Source organism: Sinocyclocheilus grahami, unplaced genomic scaffold (assembly GCF_001515645.1).
Source record: "Sinocyclocheilus grahami isolate Dianchi unplaced genomic scaffold, SAMN03320097.WGS_v1.1 scaffold1541.1, whole genome shotgun sequence".
NCBI lineage: Eukaryota > Metazoa > Chordata > Actinopteri > Cypriniformes > Cyprinidae > Sinocyclocheilus > Sinocyclocheilus grahami.
In genome coordinates, this window is record NW_015506720.1 from 106,493 (window position 1) to 114,708 (window position 8,216).

The window sequence follows — 8,216 nt, forward strand, 5'->3', positions numbered from 1 at the left end:
ATCTTTTGTTTTAGTCTTAAAAAGTGAAATATGTATAGATGTACAGTATGTAAGCAAATTAGACAATTATCTTTTCTTGTAAAACGTGACACCAAGATCGCAAATTCGAAAGTGAAAGCATCCGAAGCCCGGCTTATAACATAGCCAAAGAGAAACTCCCATTCACAAAATTAAAATCACAAATAATACTGATGAAAAAGAACGGGTTGAATGTTAACCACTTTCTTTTCATATAACTATAACCTATGATAAAAGTTCATCAGCATGCATTGATTAATCCCTAAAAATAAAAATATTGCGACCAAATCATGTGCTGGTGTGACCAACTGAGAAAGTTAGTCGCAAAAGAGCGACCAGTGGGAAGAATGAGACTGGAGCCCTGAAGCATAAAACACAGTTTTATTACATTAGATATTTGACATTCACATTAGATATTTAAACATGCTATTAGATAAACTGTTGTCAGTCATGTTGTCACTTAAAATCCGGACATCATTGGCAATGCAATTATGCAAACAAAAACTCATTTTATTTGTTGTTTGTTGATTTTAAATGTAAAACTTGGTGAAATTATTTTTGTGCAAGTACTTTTTGAACATTTGCAGCACATTTTAACAACACCGTGATAATACTGATAATCGTGATCATTTGTCACTATAAATCATAATAAGAAATTCATACCGTTACATCCCTAATTTGAACAGTCAATAGCAAATACTTAAACTAATAACAAAACATACTTACAGTCACTGATTCAGAAGCGCCAGAGAGATAACATTTGCAGTTAACTGTTTCAGATAGTAAATTTTTCCTCTGAATGCATTTTCGCTCTTGCGATACGTGAAAGTGTTATAAGTGAAGTTAAAGTAGATAACAGACAGTATTATGCACAAGTTATACAACAAACAGGTCTTACCGAAGATTATTGTAATGTTATTGCTGAAAAGTACTGTTTAAAAAGCTTTATTCTTAACTTTAGGGCTTTAAATTTAGGACAAAGTTTGATCCAAAAATGAAAATTCTGTCATTGTTTCCTCACCGTCATGTTGTTCCAAACCTGTATGAGCTTCACAAAAGATGATATTTTGAAGAATGTTGGAAACAAAATGATTGATAGCTATTGGCTTCCATAGTTTTTCTTTTTTTTTCCTCCATAATATGGAAGTCAATGGCTACCATCAAATATTCAGTTGCCAACATTCTTCAAAACATCTTCTTTTGTGATCAACAGAAGATTGAAACTCATACAGGTTTGGAACAAGGGGAGGGTGAGTAAATTGACAATTTTTCCTTTTTTGGGTGAACTGTCCCTTTAACTGTTTTGAATGCAGACCTGTAGTGCACTTCAAATCTTTAAAGTATATTTACAAAAAACACTTGCAGTTTGAATAAAAGGGCACTTAAAGAGAAACATTCATGTTTAACGCTTAAACAGCGTTAATCAAAGTTTTACTTTAAGAAGTACATTTTAAATCATTCTTTTAATATTCATTTGTCGGGTTTTAAAGCACATGTAAAGTACTTGATTATATATTAACTGTAGTGCGTTTTTAACATTACATTTAAAGTCTAAATTGCAAATGTATAATTAAAAATATTTTTAAATACATGACATTCAAGTTAACAGAAATTATAATAAAGTATATTTTTAATGATAAATGCTTGTCAGTACATTCAGCATCACACTTTAACCAGTAATGCATTACAATATTGTGTTACTCCCTAAAAAAAAGTAACTAATTGCGTTACTTGGTTACTTTTTTATGGAAAGTAATGCGTTGTTACTTTTCCGTTACTTTTTCACATCTGGGATGTGCTTTCTTGCTTGCTTTTAATATGAAAATCAATTTTTGGCAAAAGTAAAAGCCCTTTCACACCAAAAGTGAAAAGAATAAGCCTCAGGCTGAAGGAAATGGTGTGGTTATTAGTATGGTTGAATTGGATCATTGAAGGCCAGCAGCATAAACATTGGTTTATAAAAAAGGATTAAATACATAAAGGATATTTGTGTTATTTAACTGTTTTAATTGGGCCCCTATTACAGGTTTGCATCGTATTCCGAGTTTGCATTTCACTGTTTTTATTCATTTTGATGAAATAATGAAACTGTTTTTGTACAAGTGAGTTGAGTAAATGCACGATGATATTTAGTCTAGAACTACAAAAACACTGCATGTTCACACAGCTCACGATTTCTCAACATGGGGACAGGAGAGTGGTCAGTCAATAATTGGGAAAACAAAGTTACTTGCGTTACTTATTTGAAAAAATATAATTTTTTGTAAATTAAAAAAAGTAATGCGTTACTTTACTAGTTACTTGTACAGTAATCTGATTACATAACTTGTGTTACTTACTGTATAATGCATTACCCCCAACACTGATAAATATTAAAAATATGCTATTGGACATTTTTCACGAGGGTTATACAAGTCAGTCTTCAAAATGTGAAATGACTACGATGAGATATTAATGAATGTTAACATTTTTCCCATTTGAGTGCATATAGTTCCCTCTTAAATTAAGCTTAGCTCTCAAAACACCATACTTTTTAAACACTTTTAGCTAATTATTTACAAGTGCAAAATGACGTTTTATTGAATCACATTAAAAATCAATTTCTTGTCATTTAAAACATGTTGCAAACATTTGGAAATAAATTAATTTTTGTAGATTTTTTTTAAATAATTATTTAATTACTAATTAGGATTCTGCACTATAGTCACAAAAAAGCAAAGCGGCATTCACCATGTGAACTCATTCGTGCAAAAGGTCAGCTTTCCTTCCTTCCATTGAAGTCCATGAGATACATAGGCTAGTCTACGAGATAACTTGGATCAGGGGTGCCCAAACTCGGTCCTGGAGGGCCGTTGTCCTGCAGAGTTTAGCTCCAACACCAATTAGCCACACCTGAACCAGCTAATCAAGCTCTTACTAGTCATATTAGAAACTTCCAGACAGGTGTGTTGAGGCAAGTTGGAGCTAAACTCTGCAGGACACCGGCCCTCCAGGACCGAGTTTGGGCACCCCTGACTTGGATCATCACGTTTTGCACAACTAAAGCACAGAAACTCTGAAATTCTTACTCAGTTAAACTTTCACTCATGTAATGATTGTCGAATTAAAATTGCATAGAAGTTAGCAAGATTGCTTATATTTAATATTAAGCTACAGCACTGAAAAGGTTTGCGACGGTTTCTTCCCCCCCCCCCAAAAAAAATCAAAACAGACGTCCAAGAGACGTCCACGTGGTTGAAGACGCAATGACAGCCGTCCAAGATATAACGTGATCCTCAACAAAACTGTCATTTATTGTCATTTTATATAAAGTGGTTTAAAAAGTGAATTTGATGAAGGAGTCTAGCACTGCGTTTAGAAGCTTTGGAAAAAGTTTTGTTCAAACAGAATGAACATTTTTGTTGCAAAACCGCTTATTTGACGTTGTGCAAAAGGGATGATCTTTGCAGTAATGCAGTTTCTTGTGCTGTAAGAACAGAAGTGAAGTAAACTTGAACGCAAAAGCATTTAAACTAAACTCTACAAACGTGTATTAGGCTACTTTTAAAAAATTACCATGATCACTTGAAATGTCTCAGGATATATTGATGGTTGTAGCCTAATGACTAAGTGCATTTTTTATTACTTTTAAAACATACTTTTTGTAGGACAAACTAATAAGTTTTTGCTATACATGCAACAGATACGAACCATTTCGTTTCTTGCAAGCCATTCAGAGTAGACAATGAACGTAGTTTATCTTCAAGTAAAACTTTAAGGAAATAAAACAACAATAGACCGTTATAATATGCACGTATTAAGTCATTTACCCACCTGTATCTTCGTCTTTGTCATCCATAACGCACAAATTGCTAGTGAGGTCTGTTTCACAATGATCTTGGTTCCAGCAGCGCTTCCTATTTATGTTTACTGAGAGCTTTTCCTCAGTTTTGAACTGAAGTAATGAAGAAACGCCCACAATAATGTTCTGGCAGCCTGGTTTAATGAAGCGCGCCTGATACAACTCACAAATGACAGAATCCTTAAAGGCACAGTACACTCTAAAATAAAGTCCTGTTATATCTACTCGCGTTCGTGTCATTGCAAACCAGCTATAGCTCCCGAGGGACACAAAATGCAATGACGGACCGCGTCAGTCTTAATTTGCTCATAGAAAAGAAAGAAAGAAAGAAAAAAAGAAAGACTTCCAATGAAAGTGGATGGAGACTCATGCTGCCATTTTGACTAACATCTCAATTTGTATTTTGCGAAAGAAAGAAACTCGTACAGCTCTGGAACCCAACAACCCAATAGCTGGGTTTGTCCCTTTTTATTATTATATATTTAACCCAGCATTTTTTAGAGTGCATGATGTCATAATTGTCTCTGTGTAACAACTATCATAATAATTGTTCTTCTTGATGAGCAGACATGGTGAAATTTGAGTAAAAAAAGAAAGAGAAAAGAAACAATATACTATAATATAATATTTTACCCAAAATAAATGGGAAAAAAATAAGATTCTATTTGACTTTTTATCAAATTTTTTTTACTTTTTTCTCACAATCGTGAGTTTGTATCTCACAATTTCGACACTTCTCATCAGAATTACAAGTTTATTTCGCGCAATTGCAAGAAAAAAGTCAGAATTGTGAGTGTTTTTATTTTGCAATTCTGACTGTCTACCTCACAATTCAGCTTTTTTCAGAATTGCAAGAAAAAAAGATAGAACTGTGAGACATAAGCTATTAGGAGCCCCGCACATGGCATGCAGGAAAAAAATAGTAGGCTAAATAGTGCGCACAATAGTAATAATAATAATAATAATAATAATAAAAAAACGGCGAAATAAAACATTCTGAAAGTTTTTTGTTTGTTTGTTTGACTGTTCCCTTTGTTTTTGGGGTGAAATAAAGATGCTCTATATGTTCTACCCAGTCAACAATTTGATCACAATGATGTCACCCTGAGCTCACATGATTCTCATGGTGTGGTCACAATGTGTGTGTCACAGTGAGCTAAAAGTGTAACATACTATGTGCTCATACTATGCTCCCGATGTGAGGTCACTGTGCGCATAAACTGTGATCACAATGTGAGGTCACAGTGCACTCACTGTGTGCTCATACTGTGGTCACAATGTGAGGTCACTGCACACTCATTGTGTGCTCATACTGTGGTCACAATGTGAGGTCACTGCACACTCATTGTGTGCTCATACTGTGGTCACAATGTGAGGTCACTGCACACTCATTGTGTGCTCATACTGTGGTCACAATGTGAGGTCACTGCACACTCATTGTGTGCTCATACTGTGGTCACAATGTGAGGTCACTGCACACTCATTGTGTGCTCATACTGTGGTCACAATGTGAGGTCACTGCACACTCATTGTGTGCTCATACTGTGGTCACAATGTGAGGTCACTGCACACTCATTGTGTGCTCATACTGTGGTCACAATGTGAGGTCACTGCACACTCATTGTGTGCTCATACTGTGGTCACAATGTGAGGTCACTGCACACTCATTGTGTGCTCATACTGTGGTCACAATGTGAGGTCACTGCACACTCATTGTGTGCTCATACTGTGGTCACAATGTGAGGTCACTGCACACTCATTGTGTGCTCATACTGTGGTCACAATGTGAGGTCACTGCACACTCATTGTGTGCTCATACTGTGGTCACAATGTGAGGTCACTGCACACTCATTGTGTGCTCATACTGTGGTCACAATGTGAGGTCACTGCACACTCATTGTGTGCTCATACTGTGGTCACAATGTGAGGTCACTGCACACTCATTGTGTGCTCATACTGTGGTCACAATGTGAGGTCACTGCACACTCATTGTGTGCTCATACTGTGGTCACAATGTGAGGTCACTGCACACTCATTGTGTGCTCATACTGTGGTCACAATGTGAGGTCACTGCACACTCATTGTGTGCTCATACTGTGGTCACAATGTGAGGTCACTGCACACTCATTGTGTGCTCATACTGTGGTCACAATGTGAGGTCACTGCACACTCATTGTGTGCTCATACTGTGGTCACAATGTGAGGTCACTGCACACTCATTGTGTGCTCATACTGTGGTCACAATGTGAGGTCACTGCACACTCATTGTGTGCTCATACTGTGGTCACAATGTGAGGTCACTGCACACTCATTGTGTGCTCATACTGTGGTCACAATGTGAGGTCACTGCACACTCATTGTGTGCTCATACTGTGGTCACAATGTGAGGTCACTGCACACTCATTGTGTGCTCATACTGTGGTCACAATGTGAGGTCACTGCACACTCATTGTGTGCTCATACTGTGGTCACAATGTGAGGTCACTGCACACTCATTGTGTGCTCATACTGTGGTCACAATGTGAGGTCACTGCACACTCATTGTGTGCTCATACTGTGGTCACAATGTGAGGTCACTGCACACTCATTGTGTGCTCATACTGTGGTCACAATGTGAGGTCACTGCACACTCATTGTGTGCTCATACTGTGGTCACAATGTGAGGTCACTGCACACTCATTGTGTGCTCATACTGTGGTCACAATGTGAGGTCACTGCACACTCATTGTGTGCTCATACTGTGGTCACAATGTGAGGTCACTGCACACTCATTGTGTGCTCATACTGTGGTCACAATGTGAGGTCACTGCACACTCATTGTGTGCTCATACTGTGGTCACAATGTGAGGTCACTGCACACTCATTGTGTGCTCATACTGTGGTCACAATGTGAGGTCACTGCACACTCATTGTGTGCTCATACTGTGGTCACAATGTGAGGTCACTGCACACTCATTGTGTGCTCATACTGTGGTCACAATGTGAGGTCACTGCACACTCATTGTGTGCTCATACTGTGGTCACAATGTGAGGTCACTGCACACTCATTGTGTGCTCATACTGTGGTCACAATGTGAGGTCACTGCACACTCATTGTGTGCTCATACTGTGGTCACAATGTGAGGTCACTGCACACTCATTGTGTGCTCATACTGTGGTCACAATGTGAGGTCACTGCACACTCATTGTGTGCTCATACTGTGGTCACAATGTGAGGTCACTGCACACTCATTGTGTGCTCATACTGTGGTCACAATGTGAGGTCACTGCACACTCATTGTGTGCTCATACTGTGGTCACAATGTGAGGTCACTGCACACTCATTGTGTGCTCATACTGTGGTCACAATGTGAGGTCACTGCACACTCATTGTGTGCTCATACTGTGGTCACAATGTGAGGTCACTGCACACTCATTGTGTGCTCATACTGTGGTCACAATGTGAGGTCACTGCACACTCATTGTGTGCTCATACTGTGGTCACAATGTGAGGTCACTGCACACTCATTGTGTGCTCATACTGTGGTCACAATGTGAGGTCACTGCACACTCATTGTGTGCTCATACTGTGGTCACAATGTGAGGTCACTGCACACTCATTGTGTGCTCATACTGTGGTCACAATGTGAGGTCACTGCACACTCATTGTGTGCTCATACTGTGGTCACAATGTGAGGTCACTGCACACTCATTGTGTGCTCATACTGTGGTCACAATGTGAGGTCACTGCACACTCATTGTGTGCTCATACTGTGGTCACAATGTGAGGTCACTGCACACTCATTGTGTGCTCATACTGTGGTCACAATGTGAGGTCACTGCACACTCATTGTGTGCTCATACTGTGGTCACAATGTGAGGTCACTGCACACTCATTGTGTGCTCATACTGTGGTCACAATGTGAGGTCACTGCACACTCATTGTGTGCTCATACTGTGGTCACAATGTGAGGTCACTGCACACTCATTGTGTGCTCATACTGTGGTCACAATGTGAGGTCACTGCACACTCATTGTGTGCTCATACTGTGGTCACAATGTGAGGTCACTGCACACTCATTGTGTGCTCATACTGTGGTCACAATGTGAGGTCACTGCACACTCACTGTGTGCTCATACTGTGATCACAATGTGAGGTCACTGTGTGCTCATACTATGCTCACAAATTGAGGTCACTGCACACTCACTGTGCACTCATACTGTGATCACAATGTGAGGTCACTGCACACTCACTGTGTGCTCATACTATGGTCACAATGTGAGGTCACTGCACACTCACTCTGTGCTCATACTGTGGTCACAATGTGAGGTCACTGCACACTCACTGTGTGCTCATACTGTGGTCACAATGTGAGGT

The 8,216-nt window shown here is 39.0% G+C and overlaps 1 protein-coding gene across 1 annotated transcript in view; it reads right to left on the reverse strand.

Moving 5' to 3' along the window:
- Positions 1-3,956, reverse strand: part of LOC107571039 (semaphorin-3D-like) — a 52,486-nt gene extending 48,530 nt beyond the window's left edge. The window contains exon 1 of the transcript XR_001607126.1: positions 3,832-3,956. The gene's annotated coding sequence lies outside the window, so the exon portion shown is untranslated. The remainder of the gene's footprint in view (positions 1-3,831) is intronic.
- Between the last annotated feature and the right edge of the window lie 4,260 nt (positions 3,957-8,216).